Source organism: Bacillus rossius, chromosome 14 (assembly GCF_032445375.1).
Source record: "Bacillus rossius redtenbacheri isolate Brsri chromosome 14, Brsri_v3, whole genome shotgun sequence".
In the NCBI taxonomy this organism is placed as follows: domain Eukaryota; kingdom Metazoa; phylum Arthropoda; class Insecta; order Phasmatodea; family Bacillidae; genus Bacillus; species Bacillus rossius.
In genome coordinates this window covers 39,866,176-39,886,999 of record NC_086341.1, presented here as the reverse complement: position 1 = coordinate 39,886,999, position 20,824 = coordinate 39,866,176, and positions in this window count along the sequence as shown.

Sequence of the window (20,824 nt, the reverse complement as noted above, 5' to 3'; positions counted from 1 at the left end):
GCCACATCTCCCATTTACAGTAATGGTAAATAAAATAAATATTTAGTGAAAATTTATTACAATGATGTACAATGTACCGGAGAGAAAAATGAATAGCACCGATGGTTTCCCGACTCGTGCACGCAACATACAACTGATGTACCCGTACTTCGCTACTGCAGTCTACAGGCAGATCACTCTTGCGCCGCTCATTATACATGCCCCTCCTTGTGGGTACGCCACTGCCGCGCGATGCCCGTTGCCATGGAGACGCAGAAGGCATGAACAATGCAGAATCCTGTTCTCATGCAGACAAAGTACCCACTGTTGCCTGGTTTTAACCACCCATGGGATCTAATTTTCGGAAAATGTCATCCTGCGTAATATAAGGAACATTACTGTGAATTTTTAAGTCTGTAAAATATATATAATTGAAAAAAATGGCAATTTTTGATATTTAAAGTACCCGCAAAATTTCAACGGTGATGAGGACTGCACTAACAATGAAATAGTCGTTGCCATAAAGACGAATGAAGCATCAACAAAGCAACAGCCGTTGCCATGGTGATTTCCTACAAAAAACTGGAAATTTTGATATATTACGCCCCCGAAACTCCCCTTGGGATCGGATTTCCGCAGAATCCGTTCTTAGTGAGCGTCTACATCACAAAATGAGTAACTATGCTAAATTTAATGTCAATCGGGTGTATAGTTTTAGAGATCTCGTGATGAGTGAGTCAGTGAGTGGTATTTCGTATATATATATATATATATATATATATATATATATCCCCTTAGGGGTAGAATTAATCAAAATCCTTCTTAGCGAATGCCTACGTCATAACATCTACCTGCATGCCAAATTTCAGCCCGATCCGTCCAGTGGTTTGGGCTGTGCGTTGATAGATCACTATGTCAGTCAGTCAGTCAGTACCTTTGAGTTATATATATTTAGATTCAGATATTTGGTAAAATATATAAAAAAAACTTTTTAATATGTGGCAAAAAATAAAAATATATTAATTCCTCTTCTAGAGTCTACATATATGTGTAAATATTTTTATCTAAATGTTTTATTAGTGAGTCATATTTCCGTATCTTTTGATAGCGAAAAAAAAAAATATTTTACAAATTGAAATGTCAAATAGAATATTACTTTTCTTTACGAATTTCAAATATTCTTTCCAATACTGGCAGTTTTCTGACATATAGTAGATTGCTTAATAAAATTATCACTTTCTACGGCTCGGTCTCATAAGCAGTTTTGGTAACTTAGGAAATATACTAAGTTAAGTGGTCTGATCCGTCCAGATACGAATAAACTTATCACTTCAAATACAACTTGTAAAAACAAGAATATTTAACACCGAGAAAACTATAAAGTTCATATTAATAATTGTAGGTAATGGGACATTGATTTTACGTGCATTAGACTGATTGGTACTGGCGTACTCTTGGCACAAATACCCAGAGAACTATAGGGTGACCTCCACAGTAGACCAACACGGTGGCGTCCAAGGTAGTTGAATGTTCTAGAATCCAGTAAGGTGTAATATAATATGGCGCTCAGGTTTCAACATAAAGGGAATCAGAGGTAAATTTCACCTTGGCTCTAGTCATTGACCTGTTCTCGCCCCTTAGCTCGAATCCTGTGTCCGAACTCCTTTTCACACTCTAGTAAATATTTTTATCTTCTTCTTGGTATTTAGTTTTTTTAATTGAAAACTTCTATAGGAAGGTTTGGATAGGGAGTAAATTCACGTAAGTCGTCATCGACATGGACACGTGACGTGTTAAATTTTTTTTTATATTTCAAGGATAAAACTTGATTTATTATATTTTTAAAGATACAAATTTTAAATTTTATCTTTATTTTCCTAGGAAATTTTAACGTTCTTATGTGGAACATTTTGCGAGTAGCCTATTGGATATTTTTTAGTAGGTAGTTAAGTTGAGGTTGTGTTTTTTCTTTTGTTTATTTATTTACGATGCGAATTTCTTCAAATGTCAGGTTATTGATTTATTAGAGATAATGTTGATTATTTGTAGATTTTAGTTAGTAATATTTTTCATTCTTTCAATGAAAGAACTTCATTTTTCTAGTTTTAAAGTTATTATAGGTAGGGGAAAAACTTATGGGTTCGCGTCACCGACATGCTAGTGATTTAATACCAAAATCATTTTCTTGCGTATATTTGACGTAGAAATGATTTCATATTATACATTAAAAAAAAATTAAGTTTTCACTTCTGTCGACAGTCCCCATGATTGACTTTTAGTTAGTTTTTTATTCACTTTGTCCAGGGAAATAATACTGTGCTTCAATTTTTAGCTTGTCATGTTAAAGCCATTTCCAATGTCGACGAACAGCTTAAGATCTGGTCTTTATATATATGGCCATTTAAAGCCGAGCTCTAATGGTAATGGCCCCTATAAGTCGCCATGATTAAATTATGGCCTGGCCAATCAATTTGCAAACGTAGGTGTTTGATTCTTGACAACTGGTAAGAACTGAGATTATACTATTCCGAAACTTGATTGTCAAGACTATCATGCGTTTACGTTATCAAATACCAGGCCTCCAAAATTGTCCATCGCCCTTGAAGATAGCTCCAACATGGGATTGCCGAAACGTCAGGCATCATCATTATTTCCTCGGACATCACAACAACCCCCCGAGTACCGGTGAGAAGTTTGAAAATTCTGGCCGCAATCAAGATCTAATAGTCAATGATGAATTGTTGAAAGCGTGACTCAAATGCCAGCCTCCAAGTTCGAAGGGAGGTCGTAGTCGGGTTTCGCGAATCGGATTGGTGTTTGTTCCGCGCACGTGTTTGTATCCTGTTTTTGAGGGGTGGGGGTGGTGAGAGCGGGTTTTGGCGGGGGTGGGGGGTGAGTGGGGAAGGGGTTTAGTTCGGCCTCACCCCCAGGGACCCAGTAATTCCATTACCCGGTCCGATTGCGGGGCGGGCCGATTAAACAAATAGCGCGCGCCGGTTCCATGGGAAGGGGCGAGAGAGGGGTAATACGGGAAGAGGGGCGGTTGTTAAAGCGATTGCGTCGACCGTAGCGGAACCTCCGACCAACCACCTACGTCCCTGTTTCGTCTCGACTGACCACACTGCATGATCAAAAATTCCAATGATATTACCGAGAAATTTGTGCTTGTGCTCAATTTTTTGGGCCGTGGTTTACCAACATATGTCATCCTCATACATTCTTGCAAAAATAAAATTTTAATTTATATAACAGACACATTATTTCAAATGACATTTAAAGAGAATAATTCATAAATTTATTTTACAACCAATGATACGTTGCTGTTAGTAGTTTTATGTTAAAAAATATTATATTAATTTATTACGTTCATTTATTTTTCAAGAAATTTATACGTAATTTTTTTCACCGAAGAATATTAATTTAATTTGTGATACACGATACAATTTTCAATTAAAAGTAATAAAAAATTTGCGGTGGAAGGAATCGTTTGGTATTATGACAATTAAATCAGCACGCATTTTTGTATCAAAAAGCACCATTGTTTAATAATGAACAAATGAGTTTGTTATTACTGCAATAACAAACGAAACAAAATATTTTCCCTTGGTAATTCGGTTCTGCATTTACAATACAAATTTTACGGAAATAAAATTACGTGTTTTTTATTCACTTGAAGGTACGATTATGTGGTTTTATTTTTTACTCTTTAAAATATTTTTAAAAAGCATTATTTTAGTTACACTTCGGTCCAATAACTTGTATTTCAATTTAATGTAATGTATGGGCTAACATTTGGCATTATTTAGGTTTAATTGTGATTCACCAATAATTAAATAAAGTTACTAAACACATTTGAAAAACAATCTGCTGATTTTTAAACAACAATAAATTATTGTTTTATGTTATCGAATGCTTATAATGAAATATGTTTTACGTAATATAGTATTATGTTTCTTAACTTCCGGTGATAATCATTATAATTTTTAGGTCTATATTAACTTGGTTGTTTAAAATTATCTTAAAAAAAAATACTAAATCTCCCAGGAAAGAACAAAATTACCAAGTAAAATATTTTGCATTAAAATTTGTCTTGCTGAACGCATTTTTCGAAGATGCTTTAGATTCGTTTTCATCTGCAGTTATTTATGATCTCCGGAAGTCATTGGGCGTGAGACGTTAGCTGATATTGAGGCAAGTTACCATAAAAAATCTTGCCTAGGACTCGGAATACGAATAAAAAAAAATAGAAGCAGTTTACAGTGTATCGCTAGTCGTAACTCGATTTGAAGACAAAAAATTATATACTTTTAAATTTTTTTTATGATAACGAATAAAATATTTAAATAAAATTAATGAAATCATAAACTTTTTCAAAACAGACTGAAAAGAAAAAAATATATTTCTCCTAACCATCTAAATATATTTACAACCTCATACCGATTTATAACCCAATACAGATTTTCCTCTAAGTTTATGATTGGTAATTTTTAATATATATTAAGAAAAGGTTTTAAACGAAAAATGTGGAGCGCATTCAATGGAATATGAATAGTTCTCCTAGGTCACTACCAATTTTGTTGCTCTGCAGCTGATAATTATAAAATGTGTGAGTTTTATAAACGACTGTTACTTTCTACACTTTTTTATTATTTTTTATCTCATTCAATAAATAATAATAAATATAATAGTGGTAATAAAAATAGATAACAGTAATTATGAATAATTCATGGAAAGATTATAATAGTTAATAATAGAATATAATAATGAATAGTTCACCCATGTCACAATAATATTAGATAATAATAATGAATTGTTTACCTATGCCACTAAAAATGTTATTGCAATGAAAATGATATTAAATGTTGTGAGAGATTTCTCAACAGCTTCTCTTTCCATATCTTACTTACGCCCCATGTTTTTCAATTTAAACTTACAAGTATTTTCATAGGCATTAAAAATTCACAATAACAAATTCACTGGACATTCTAAAAACGGTTAAAATATTTAGGGTTTATAAATCTGTAAGGAGCTAGGAAAGTTATTTTATAATATTGAGTCCGTTTCAAAAACGCGCTGTATTAAAAAATATTTAAAAATATTATTTTTTCGTTTTAGTCCATAAATCGATGACTTTTCCACGAAGAATTAAAAAAATGTTTCTTAGATTCTTTTTAGCTGAAGAGATTGTATCAAAACCTGTAACACTGTTTCAGTTTGTATAAAAATATTTATATAAGAGTTTGGACATATTTGTAGCTTATTTTTCTTCTAAAGTAAATTACAAATTAATTAAAAATAGCTGTATGCATTTATCCCCTTCATTGTATTACATTTTCTTTAAAGGTCATATTAAGAAGTTATTAAAAATAATTAAATTCCTGAATATGCTTTTTTTTTTTTACATTTTGAAAAAGGCTTACGCAGAAAAAGACATTTATTTGTATATTCTCAGGCTTTGAAATTTTGGATTAAGAGTGTTAATGAATTTATACAAAACATCAAATACTACTGAATAATTCACAAAAGATATAGTTTAAATGTTTTATCATTTTTATGAAGTTGTCCCGACCTCCATCTTATTGAAAACTTAAATTTGCTTGGAGCAGTCGGTGATGTAGGTACCTCCTGCGTAGTGTTGTGTTATGCATCCCGCAACACTGTACTGTTCTGCTCGTAGTTAAGGGGCATTGCTAAAAAAAAAATATAGAAAAATTGTACTAAACATACAAACAGACAGACAAGAAAGGAAGATAATATTTCATTTTCATCTAGTTCTGAGCTATGTTCAAAGTTTCAGGTCTCTAACTCATCGGAAAAATTGTTTAAAACCTATTTCACAAATCGTCCCTAATATATAAATAGACAGAAAAGAAACCGAGGTTATGAAAAATGTGGTAAGAAAAATGAACTTATGCTAATAATTAAAAAATACTTTATGGTTTATTATTGTGTATGTATTAACATATTTTAATATGGATGTATATTTTTAAAGATTAGCACTTTGTAATAACAAAACATTAAAAAGTATTTGTAACGAACCATTTTGCCAAATTGCTTACAACATATTGAATTTCCTCCATAAACGTTCATTTCATTACATTTTCCCAGGGAATTATTTTATGTCTGAATATCTGTACAGTTTATCATAGTTTAAAATAATGTGGAGATATTAAGTTTCCGGTTTTTCTTAAAAAAATTTTTTATAGAATAATTTAAATTTACAGTATTAAAATATTTTCTCATGAAAATTTTGTATGGCTTCAAAATTTGAAACAATCAAATATTGATCAGATGATTAAATTATATTATTTAAATAAATATACTATAAATATTACAATATCCATGTACAAGTAACAAAATACATTTTGAAACTTAATTAAAATTATGTTGCCAAAAACTATTAATACGAATAACAATAAATTTCTGAACAAGTTTAAACATTAAAAATTCAAATAGGCGCTCGATGGTGGAGTAAGTATTGGTAAGTGGAAGCAACGAATAATGTATAGTAAAAACACTGCAAGACTCTTTGCAGGTTTTTTTCATCGGCATGTTTGTAACAGTTTCGTACCTCTAGTGTGAATCACCACAGTTCACTTAATTGATTGGTTCTAATGTCCAAATTGGTAAGAAAATATTTAGTTATACTTTTGAAATATTTTTCAAGAGATTAGTCTTGATTCAAGCACTCTTGATGGCTAAACACAGATTTTGATTTTCATTCACCTATGTCTAAATTTCATGTTTTATAAGTCTAAATAACGTGTACTATTTGCTTACATAGCGCGCTTGAATATGCAAATCAAAAATGTTAACATTACTGGCCATATATCGATTAAAATTACGTTAGAAAACTATTATTACGGGACAAAGTGTATTTAGGACGTTTTACGATCCACATTTTTCGAAATAGTCATTTTAAAGAGTTATTTAATAGTCAGTACTGGAATGGTTTCAAATATACGTTTCCCATGAAAAGGATGGATAGCACTTACTTTAGAGGTGTCATTAAGACCAAATGGTAACGCATTCTCTACAAACTGCATTGTATTTTTTCCGAGCCCAGCAATTGATTTCACCAGATTACTTATAAAATTTTATAGTGGAAACAGATTTTTTTTTTGTTAAACATGTAGCCTCTTAGTTTGAATCACTGGCGTAGGTGTAACCTAAAACTGAATCAAAAATTGTTTTATATAGTCCTCTTATTAATGATGGTGTATTAGGCCTACATTATAACTGAACCCTTATGGCCTCAAAAAGGTTTGGAAAATGTATAATTTATAAGCCCACGTTGAATCTAAATGGGACAAAATAAAAATATTTACCTCAACGACATCCAAAAGAGCTTTAATTATATAACCATACCCTAACTGATGGAAAACATTATGATAAATATTTAAAGAGTTATATTTTTTACGATATCCAAACAAAATTGGGTTCTAAATTAAGGGAATGGTACAGTAAATATTAGGAAACTGGTTTATGGCATTGTGGTTCATAATATGACATGTTTTGTAATATGTATAACTAAATGATTAAGATTTTTTCAATAGGTTAAGAGAGTATGAACCTAAATTTTAAACTTGTGTGTATAATTAATATTAAAACAACTTTAAATGTTCATTAACATTTTTCTCAATAGACATATTAATTTTTAATAATAAAATAATTTTTTTCATGATGTTCATGCAACAAAATGAAATTAAGTAAAAGACTTGCTTCATTATTTATAAAATAATTATTAATTTATTATTTCAAATATACGTCCAAATTTAATTTTAGTTTCAAAAATAAAAACTTACGGAATCGCCAAAAATTATTTTATAATTATTCTTTTCCAGGAACTTTTTACATTCTAACTATTTACAAAGCACAATTACAAATAAAATCCCATTGACAGCCAAATAAGATAAATTTTATGCGTTTAGAAAGATTCTTGTTCCGGGAAGATTAATTAAAAATTTGTTTTCGACATTCGTCATTGCTGGTTTGCACTGTGTGTCACAGATAAACCTCAAAAAAGGACAAATGAGTACACAAACAAACAGAAAACCAGCAAAAATCAGCAGTTGTCAAAAGTTAATGCATAGACAGCACAGGCAATATCACGGAAGGAATTAGTAAGAACAATATCACAGTACATATTAGCACAGTGAGTTGACAACGACGAGACAATTTTTATAAGAAAACTAGCAGACCCGACAGACGTTGTCCTGTACACACGTCGTTAATTCGAAAATTTCAAACATTCTTCAATAAGCTGTAACAATCTGGATTGTTTTGATGAAAATTATTATTCAAGAGTTATTTTAATATCTAACTTCATTACATGTACACTTATACAAATTCGACCGATCGGTAGCATGTGAGTATATACTGTGTGTGTAAGTATGCATATACTGTATGAGTGAAGTGAAATGTAGAAGCTGTGTTAAATAAAAGATGCATCTATTACCACACTCCACGGATGAAATTTGTAGACTCGATAATAGCAGCCACTGTCTATGATTATTGACACGGATATTTCTAGGCGTCACCGAAAATTTTAAGTGAATGAAATGACTGATTACAGGTTGGGATATTATCCTTGGAGTGTGGCAATAACAGAATCGTAAATACAAACTTTAACTTGTTTTAAGTAAAGGTAAACAATCTTATAATGAAACTATTTTATAACATTTATTTATTAATTTACAAAAACTTATTTATCTTAATGCTATTGGATGTACAATAATTTTAGTAAATCCTTGAGGTGTATAAACAAACTAATTCGATGGTTTTCCAACTCTGGAACACGCAACATATAATTGACCGTGAGAAAAACACGGATTTTCTAAATCTAAGCCACAAATTGTCATGGTTTGGCCTTGTGACTTATTTATAGTCATAGCATATGCCAAGCGGATTGGAAATTGTAAACGTTTGAATGGTATAAGCGAATCTGAAGGAATCATTGGTATCCGTGGTAGAAGTACAACCTCACCTTGAAATTTTACACTCAAAATAGTAGCTTCAAGAATGTTGCCCATGATTTTTTTTATAACTAATCGCGTCCCATTATATAATTTTGGAGAATTCAAATTTCGAAGCAAAATTATAGGTGAATCAACCTTCAGTCGCAAATTATGTGGTGGCATTCCAGGTAAATCTAATGAATTTAAAAATTTTACAGGATAGTTAACAACTTCATCAGGATCAACAACAGTGTCGATCGATTTAAAGGTAGTTTCATTACCAGGCAGTAATTGCTGTATTTTGAAATTGATGGCATCAACATCTAAATATTTCGCAGCTAAAATTTGCTCGCTCTGGTAGCCATCCATGATTAGTACAATTATTTCTCAAATCTGGAAAGATACTGTTTATTAACTCATCTTTGGTAGCCACCATGTTGCAAAAATTCTCTGGAAGTCGAATATATTGTGTATCTTCATACAATTCAACTTTACCATTGCCAATATACAACAATTGTTCAGAGAATCTTGACGCTAATGGATCATTTTGAAGTTGAACGCGCATATTAATAGTAAGGCATAATTTTCTGACACTTCGCCATAGATAAGATTCTTTTAAACATGCGTTTATTTCGTCTGCATATGTCGCGCGTGGAATGACTGGTAATGTTTGTCTGAAATCACCAGACAGCAACAATAGAGCACCACCGAAAAGCCTAGTATTATCCTTGATATCTTTCAGGGACCTGTCGAGAGCTTCAAGCGAATGCTTGTGGGCCATGGTACATTCATCCCAGATAATAATTTTGCATTTTCTCAAAACTTGAGCCATGCCTGAATGCTTCTTTATGTTACACATTGCTTCGGGATTTGTGTGAACATTCAAAGGTAATTTAAGCGCTGAATGCGCCGTCCGTCCACCATCAAGTAACGTTGCTGCGATTACTGTAGAAGCAATAGCCAATCCAATATTATTTTGTGATCGGATGCGCGCAAGTATCAATGAAATGAGGAATGTCTTACCAGTACCACCTGATGCATCCAAAAAAAAAGAATCCACCTTGTTGCGCTGCAATTGATACATTAATTTGATCATATACATTTCGTTGCTCAGCAGTGAGCAATTGTTCATTATTGGCAACAAAAGTAGCCAAAGAAGTTCTATCGAAGTGGTGTTCCCGTTGAACATCGCTGCTGATGGTATCTACTGCTGGGCGGTTCGGCGCTGGCATGCCGAAATGGATGAGCGGCATATTCGAAATAAGAATACAAATATGCTCAATAACTATTAATGACTCATTATATATTTCTGCGGAGAATTCGATATTTTGATTTTGATTAGTAATTCTAATCCGATGTAAAATATCCTCACTCATTGAGTCTTTATATTTGTCCCACAAAGCAGATGCTTCAGACGGAAAACACATTGTCAATATTATTGAAAATAATTGACGAATTTGTTGTGGAGATGAGCTCAGTGCTGCATCTGCAAGTGTGAGATCCCAATGGTTATCATCCTCCAATAAATGTAACTCACGACATGCATCAAATAAAGTGTCGTACAAAGTACCATTGACTTTTCGCAAATATCGGAAAGATGTATGTCCAGGAACGTTAACCAATAACAAACGCAAAAAAAAAAAAACATTCGCGTTGCTTAGGATGAACTGTATATACTCGACCTAAAGTATTTGTCATAAATATGTCGGTGAATCCTGGGACTGGAATGCCTCGTTTCCTTGGTTCCCAATTTTTTGATTGTTTATTCCACATAAAAATTTAGGAACATCAGTATACATTAATGTCCTTGCGAATTGACCAACAACATCTTGTCGGCAACAAAGGTTGAAAAATTCAGTAAGAGTTGTTTTTGGAGCCGTTAAAGCTTGTTGTAGTGCAGTCTGTTCTGTAAAGTAAACACGCTGTCCGTTTCCAAGATGCACAGCCAAATGTATAACAGCAGGATCCCTTTCATGTATAGGAAACGTAAAAATGCGCCAAATTTCTTCGTTACTGCTTATGTATCGACCCATTTGATAACGTGTAATTTTGTCATTGTCATTTACATTTTGAACAGCGAATACAGCTTTATCACTGCCCTTGTGAACATACTTACAAATGTATTTTATAGATTTCACTGAACTGCATAGTTCAACGTTTATGTGCGCTTTATAGGTTTTTGCACAGCAATGGTGAATATGGAACTACCCAGCGATTATCAATATCTACTGTCACACCGTTTGACAGACGCAATTCATATGATTGACCACCATTGTCTAAGTCTCTACGCCGGTAAGATAGATAACCGTCAATATTGGTGATAGTATCAGATTGGCATGGTTTTGGAAAACGTTTTGTACATTTTCCATTGTCCATACATGGTGACATCATGTTTAGAGTACCACATGGACCATGGATCATATTAGTAGTTACAATGTCAAACAATTCTTGATCAACATTCGGATCTGGAATTTCGGCTGAAATAATTTTGTCGATTTCTTCTGGGCGTACTTTATCCCCCAACCAAATAAAAATATGCGCATGAGGTAAACCTTGGTTTTTGCCATTCAACAGAGTAAAGCCAACAATGTGTTTCACCAAATACTGAGTGATGTGTAATCAAATTCATCAAAGATTTTAATTTTTGTTTAAAAACACGTGGAGTGATATCATGGCGATGCATCGATGTTTGACCTGGCAACAACAAACTTTGAATTTCATCCCAGTTTGGATTACACGTAAATGTGATAAAAAGATCTGGTCGGCCATATACACGTACGTAAGTCATGGCGTCTTGAATATACTCTTGCATATGACGCGGACTACCAATGTATGATGATGGGAGAATATATGCGCTACCGATGTTGTTGATGTCATTAGATGCATCTACGTTACCAATAACGGCGTCACGCAAATGAATGTACTCCTCAGCACGAAGTTTTGTTTGATTAAATTTTATATATCGTAATCTCTCACTTTCGATTTTTACGTACATATCGACAGTATACTGATGAAATAGCTGTCTGCATCGGAGAATCGTATTGTCTTCATTAGCATGAATCATCAATCGATAAGTGTAGAAGTTCATAGCACCAACTTTCTTGATAAGTTCTTCACCTGCAAATAAATATATATATGAGAGATACAGAAATTATTTGAAAAAAAAAATCTGTAAGATAGTCTGTAAGTTGTACCTGTAGTTGGATTCCTTTGTTTAATACTTAAATGGTATCCATCTTCTCCTTCCCAAAATATCAACGGATACTGCAATGCATCGTAAGAACGATGATTGTCTTGAATTATTTGCATCGTATTATCTCTGCGTTGAATGCAAATGTCCCGACGTTCACATGGGTCACCAGCCATAACAACTGCAACTTCATTAATAGTTGGAACATTGTATGTGCCTGCGTGCTCTCCGTAGGGCACTTTGTCTGCTTTAATAATAATGGCGTAGTTGTCGTTTTGCAGTCTGCTAGAAAAAGTCTTGAACAATTGCAACATCTGGTTATGGTTTTGCAAAAACGTTTCCAAAATGTCCACAATTTCTCGTTCCTCCATCTGCTCTATATAGTTGTAAGCGCAGCGTGTGTGTGATTGTTGCTCCTCATTGCCCATAAAATAAATTTGTAAAAATTTTGGATCGGCATCAGGCATTGGGAGCAATGAACCAATTTGGTGGTACACTTGACCTTGAATTTTGAATGTAGATTCGAAATTACGACCATCTTCATTATAAACAATTTTTGTTGCTCCAAATGATGTCATTTGGAAGCATGAATTGAATTTACGAATTTTTCGCAAAAACAATTTCGATTGAGATGTAGTGCCAGCTAAAAGTGTTTTTAAAGGTTTCGGCGGTGGATTTAGCGATGGCAGTGAAATTTTTCCAGATGCGCAACATAAACCAGCTGATTCACCTTTGTACTTGAAAGCATGACAATGTTGACACTTTTTGTCCATACTACCAATCGAGATTAATGCATGTGACGAATAGTTGATTTCAGGATCATATTCAAACGCAAGGCGATTGAGTGATGCTCTTGTCAATGCTCGATCATTTTGCATCCTGCGTTGGTTACGTTCTCTATGTGCATCCGTCGCTTGTTGACGTGCCTCTCGTTGTCTTACTGCATTAGCACGAAGACGTCGAGTGCGTTGTACTGAATTTTCATTCGCACGTGTAGATGCAACTTGATCTCTCAGATTTGCATTACCCGCCGAGTGTTCTTCATCTGTTCTATTTATTCGACGATCATGGACCAATATTTCTGGCTCTTCCTCGAAGACGTGACATTTTTCTGAAAAAAAAAAAAAAAAAATACTGTAAAATAATACGCAACGAATGTGAGTTTTTTTTAATTGAGAATGAAATTATTGTAACAAATTTTAGATAAAAAACGTGTAATTTTATTTTTTTGCTTGATAACTTTTAAAATGAATAATTCTTTCTAAAGTAAATAATTTTTAATAGAATTTTTTTCAAATTTTTTATAGTTTTTTTATTTAAAAAATGAATAATTTTTATTAAAAATGATTGAAAAAATTGATTATGGAATCAATAAACTACACAAATAATTTTTATATTAGGGTGGTTGTTAACAAATTTATACGAAATAAACTGAAGTTATCCACAACGAATGTGAGTTATTAATTGAAAATAAAATTTTTAATTATCACCGAAAACGATTTAAATTATGTAATGTTTAATAGAATTTTTTCTAATTTTTTAATAATTATTTTTATTTAAAACACGAATTAAAAAACAATTTAAAAAATTTATTATGAAATTAATGAGCTACACAAATAAATTTCTAGGTTAGGTTGGTTGTTATAAAACTCATGTTAAAAAATTCTAATTTTTATTAAAAACAATTGAAAAAATATGTTATGAAGTCAATAAACTACACAAATAAGTTTTAGGTTAGGGTGGTTGTTAACAAATTTATACGAAATAAACTCAAGTAATCCACAACTAATATGAGTTATTTATTGAAAAAAAAAAAATTAATTATCACCGAAAACGATTTAAAGTATGTAATTTTTAATAGAATTTTTTTTCTAATTTTTTAATAATTATTGTTATTTAAAACATGAATAGAAAAAAAACCACTTAAAAAAATTAATATGAAATTAATGAGCTACACAAATAAAGTTTTAGGTTAGGTTGGTTGTTATAAAACTCACGTTATAAAATTCTAATTTTTATTAAAAACAATTGAAAAATATGTTATGAAGTCAATAATAAGCTACCAAATAATTATTAGGTTATGTTGGTTGTTATAAAACTCACGTTATAAAATTCTAATTTTTATTAAAAACAATTGAAAAATATATTATGAAGTCAATAAGCTACCAAATAATTTTTAGGTTAGGTTGGTTGTTATAAAACTCACGTTATAAAATTCTAATTTTTATTAAAAACAATTGAAAAATATGTTATGAAGTCAATAAGCTACCAAATAATTTTTAGGTTAGGTTGGTTGTTATAAAACTCACGTGTAAATTTGATAAAAAATTATTTTTTTTGTTTGATAACTTTTAAAATGAATAATTTTTTCCAAAGTAAATAATTTTTAATAGAATTTTTTTCAAATTTTTTATAGTTTTATTTTAAATAGTTTTTTTATTTAAAAAATGAATAATTTTTATTAAAAATGATTGAAAAAATTCGTTATGGAATCAATAAACTACACAAATAATTTTATAGAGAAATGACACACACTCACTATTTGTGTGGCTATGAAACATGATTTTTTTCTGCAATTTAAATTGTAATATACAAAAAGGGTATTGAAAATTGAAACAAATATGGCGACACTATAAACTGTCAGGATCTTTATTTTTTTCTTACTCTCTACTTAGTTCCTTACAATAGCAAAACTTAATGGCTTCTAATAATGCGTTGCAATTTTTTCTTATAAAGCGTGTTTTTTTAGTTTTTCTTAACTCAGAATCGAGATAAAATATCCAATTGTGAATCTAAACCATCCTCGAATCCCCGTGAACTCACACACAAAATTTTATCAAAATTGGTCCAGCCGTCTAGGAGGAGTTCAGTGACATACACACGCACACAAGAAATATATATATAAAGACTAGCTGAATTACCAGGCGTTGCCCGGGATAAATCACTATTGGGAGCTGATTTTCAGAAAACCCTATTTTTATTTTATGGATAAACACTGTAAGGAACATCACAGCTGAATTTAAAATATCTAGGATATATACTTGAAAAATGGGAAATTTGATTTTTAACTACCCCTAACCGACTTTGGAGAATGATTGAAGTGAAAACCAATACTGAGTTAATGTGTATGTATTGTAAAAAACATTCCTTTATAGTTTCAAGTCTTTAGGAAATATACTCGAGGACGGAAAATGTTTTATCTTTAACGACCTTTGCAACCAACCTTGGTTGCTAATTACCATCTGAAAGTCAGTGGAGAATTTAAATGTAAATTACGTCACTAGGAGACGCAGAAGGCATCGAGATTTTTATAAAGTACATTAAATAATGACATTAAATGAACTTGGACAAAACAGCGACAAACAGACGAAACCAACGTTAATAATAAACAGTTATTCGGAATAAAACAACGTCGAAAGCACGGACGATCACAGTACCTAGGCTTCATAAGACAAAAAAACTGTGTCATTTCGGAAACTGACATCCACCCCTGCCATCAATATACCATAAGATACAATTTTTATTTAAACAATAAAATAAAAGAAAAAAATGTATTAAGTTTACATAAGGTTTTTATTTTTTTTTTGAAAAATTCCAAATAATCAATTTAAATTTATCGTGTGCAAAAATGTATTACACATGAAAACATAAATGAGATAACGTCCGTCACTTCTGTTTAGTATTAGACGATCTTAAAGTTTAAGAAGGCAAAGTTAAAACTTATTCAAAACTGCCAAAATAACTTACATGGATCAGCTGAATTTAAAAAAAAGTAAACGTTCTCTCTTTGTGACGGTATCAAATAATATTACATAAAATACCAAACATTTCAACTTAATTCAATTCATTAATATTTCTTAATAAAATATCTGTACTTAGCCTGGTATAGTAGCTTATTATTTTAATCTTGATTATTTAATACCTTCGTGATTTCTTCTTCCTCCTCAAAAATTTTCTTAGTATTAGAAACATAAATTTTATTTAAATAAAAATCTTTCTTTGAAAAACTTTGATAAGTGACGCAAAAGAACTTTAAAAAACATTCCTTTTTTCTTGAGGCAAGTAATCTACACTACAAATACGTTCAGTGTTTTCCCTGTATCATTCCCTGTATCTCCATGTACCTCATCGTACCGTGGTACGACCGGCCAGTAAGAGCCACAGGGAATATTAATTACCAGTTTCCTCGTTACAAGGCCACAATCTGTTACTCATTTGTGCCGCAATAATTGCAAAACGAAACGGGTAGGAGATGGAAACAGAGGGGTGAAGGGAATTGTGGTTTTTGGCCATTCGGAATATGGGGATGCGTGTTTTGGGGTAAAAAAAATGATATATATGTATATACTTGTGATTTCAGTGTGCGGATGAGATTACAGAAGGAGGAAGAAGGAGGAAGATGTGCGCTCATTACATAAGGCCTATCTCCGCGACAACACAATCTCCGCTCGTACTGCACAAGGAAAAAAAAAACAGGAGTTGCGCCTGGGAACTAGGCAACCCGTACGCCCATGGAAGCAGACCACAGTACAGCATGTCTCAACGTTAGTTTGCAGTCTGCGTTAAGAATGGCATTTACTCTCTCTTCCCACCACCTTGCCCCTAGCGCTGTCATGGTCCTAGAGTGCGCAGTTGCCAGATGTACGCCCAAGAGCAAACGCGGTTAAGATATAACTTTGCAATGAAAATTAATTTTTTTTTGACGTGATAACGTCTTATAAATCGATGAACGCCAGCTGCATGCACGAAAAATGGTCACATTTCACCCGAGCCTAGCGTGCAAGAATCGGCCAACCACCCTGCGAGAAATTCTTATATAATATCAAGCAGGTTAAGGCGGGCTTTTTAAAAGCAGCAATTAAAAAAAAATTGATTTATTTGTCCAATTACGTCATTTCAAATTAACAATTTATTGACATTGATTTGATTTGAGATTATTTATATAACTAAATGTTCGTGATTATATTTAAACAAATTATTCAAATTAAATTTGCAAAAACTGTAAATAATTTTTGAAATTTAAAAAGTATGCACATTTTCATCAATGTATTCTTATGACGTCATCACGTAAAATTATCGTCCGTAAACCGACTTTACAGACAACCCCTTTTTTTAAATGTATTTTTAATATTCTTTTTTGTAAAGTAAAATTTGTAATGAACAATTTGGAAACCTATTATCTGTTAAACCACATCAAGAGCATCTTTATTTTTCCCAAGCAGACAGAAATGTGTGACGCCATCTTTGTTTCAATTAATAATTAACAATTTATTTTATTGACATTTAAATTGTTTTGCTCTTTTGATCATGCCACATACTTTTATCGAATACCTTGTTATAAATAGTGACTTAACTGCTTCTGTGAAATAATAAACAATGTTTGACATTGAATCCTTTATTTATGTCTGAACCACTACAATAATAATGTCAATAGACACCATTGTTTGGTCTTAGAAAAATCAACAAAAAAGTAAAATTTAAAAATATACATATCCAAACATATAAGTACTAGCTGACGTACCCGTGTTTCGCTTCGGAAGTCTGCAGGCAAACAAACTCGCAGCGCTCATTAAACACACCCCTCCTCGTGGGTGCGCCACTGCTGCTCCCCAAACGAAAAAAAATTGTTTGTCTGTAAAGTCGGTTTACGGACGATAGTTTAACGTGACACCGTCATAACGAAACATCGATGAAATGATTGCATACTTCTATGAATAAAATTGAATCATTTTTATTGAAATATCACTATTTTGTATGGATACAAAGAAGGAGTGAAATGAAATCTACAATTTAATTGATAAATTTACTTTTATTTGCACTCGTGAAATCAAATCTGTTTATTACTTTAACGAAGATATTATTTTCACTATTACTTTTATACATGTTTGCTATTTAACTTCTTCCAATCTGTGTTATTCTGTTAAGGATAGGACGATGAAAGGAAAAGTAGGAAACGAATGGGAGTGTTTCAAGTTTAATGTGCCTGGAAAAAGTCAAATCGATGGTTGTTCTAATCGAGTGGAAGAGAGATAGATGCGGCGCAAGCGTACAATGAGCGTAACGGGACAATGAGTCATCCTTTTTCGTGCGTGCAGCCGGCGTTCATCGATTTATTAGACGTGACGACAAAAAATTATCAAACAATGCTATGCCCGTTTCCATGGATACGCACAAGGCATCAACAATGCAAAAGCCATTTGCCGTGGAGACGAATAACGCATCACCCAATAATATGACCAAATTTCACACAAAAGAAAAAGAAATTTCTCCTTTAAGGGGTGGTTTTATCGAAATATAACCTAGATAGTGAGTGACCTTCCTCAAGTTTTAAAGGTCCAGTGCGCAAATATTCAAGTCAGTCGGATGAATGATGGACAAACGCATAGAAGACGATGACCACGCACACAAACTTTAATTAAGATTAACGATGGTATAAAATAAAGAGATTTTTAATGTTGATGAGCTGGGTAGTGTCAAACTGGCAATAGTGTTATCCCGCATTGGACTGATGGGTCGTTACCACAACGCCGAACGTACAATAACGCCCAATACCATAACGCCGAATGCCAAATTGACCGCAACGCCGACAGCTAGATAACTGCTGTGTACCACAACGCCGAAATACATTAACACCGAAAAATTTTGTTGCGGGGAGGGGCGGGGGTGGCTACAGGAGCAAAATGAAAAACAACTGAATGAATTTGTGTGTGTTTCTTAAATGTATCTTAACGCCGAAATACCACAACCTAACCTAACATAAGCTAGCCTAACCTAGCCTAACCTAACCTAACCTTACCTTACCTTACCTAACCTAACCTTTGTGGCAGTCCTTAAATGATATTTTTCGGCGTTGTGGTATTTCGGCGTTGTGGTGCGTCCCCTGGATCGACCATACCAGCGGACGCCTGGAAAGTAGGCTACCCCGCGCGTCACTAACACGCGAGCTCAGACCACAGGGAAGAGGGCTGGTAAAATAGCCGGGGAGAGAAGGGTTTCTGCAAGCGAGTTACTGCGTGCTCGTTCGTAGGAGGGGTAATGCTGGGTTTGGGGGGGGGGAGAATGGAGGAGTTTAATGAAGGAAAAATAAGTGGAAAGGGAGGGCGGATTAGGCGTGTTGGGAGACGAGCGCGCGAAGAGACAGCCCTGACGAAGTAATCACTGGGACTTTTTGATGGCAAACGCAAATTACCGGGATTTTCGTGCCGTGTATTCGAGACAGTCCACGAAACCATTATTATTTTTTTTTCTAGGCCAAAAATCTTCGTGAATATAATCGTGGAAATACGCACGGAAAAAAAATTTTATTGAGCTCGAGCAGTTCGGGAAATAATTATTCGGTTGCGGAATGAACTTTTTTTTTACGTGTATATGGCTTGTAGATAAACTAGCGTGTATATAAAAAGAAACAAACAATACAAAATTGTGCAATCCAAGGAAATTTTATTTAATATTTAAGCCAAAAATCTATATAATATGTTACTATATAAATGGGCAATAATTATAACTTATATTCTTATTTTACTAATCATTTTTTAACCTCTACCCTCATGCAAAAACATATTTAAAATTATTAGTTAAATTATGGCTATGTACTTATTGAAATATTTGAACAATATACTTAACTGGAAATAATTATATTTTTAAATTGTGGTAATTTTTAAAACTTATACAGTATGTAACTATCATAATCAACCCTGCAAATTTGTTAAAGGCAATTTGAAATGAAAAATAAAAATAAAATTACATTAATGAAAATTCTTAGCAAAACAAAAAAAAATTATTTTACATCCGTTAGTGAAAGTAATAATGGTTCAGCACTTAGAAAAAAATCAACAAGTTTCTAATCAACTTTTTTGATTTAGCTATTTTTAAACATAAATTAAACCCATTATTACGAGATCCCATGCAAGCGTGTGTAGGTGTGTGTGCGAATGTAATTTGGTGGGAATATGAAAGAAATTGTGTACGAATGTGCTTGTGTGTCTCATAACAAAGTGTCTCCTTTTTAATAGATTTCTATTAATTTCTTTATCGCGTGATTTCTTAAGCTTATATATATAAATTTTTGTATATCTGGTAGAAATTGTTTTTCAAATAATTACATTTTATCCAGACCGTAATTGAAAAATTCTCTGATACCTAGCAATTAGGCATAAAAGAAAAACAGAAAAACTATGTGACAAAAAGTTTACCAATCAGATTTTATTTTAGTATAAAATATATAGGTACCAAGTAATTCAGCCAAATTACCGTTAGTATCCATACAATACGGTAAACATTTGTACTTATTTATTATATGTATGTAGAATGACAACTTTTTTTAAATTTGTTTGCAAACTCCCAAAATTACCAAATGTTTAAATTTCATATACTCATAAAAAATTGTAGACGAGGTCTGCATACTTTATTAAAATGTTATTAAATAAAATAACTCCTTTTAATTGGTCATTCTCTCAAAACAATTTTCCATTTTCGTCGAGTATATTTACTAATTGTCCGGTTTCCTTAAGAAGGGAATTTAATTCGTCTTATAACCCAATTTTAGAACAGTATAAGTGATTATCAATTTCTCAGGGTTTTCACTCTGAAAAAATTTGTTTATTTCTAGTTATGGGAAGCAAACGCAGGCATATGTTTAGTATAATTAATAAATAAAACTACAATATCTCCACAAATACTGACATATTTTTATAATTAA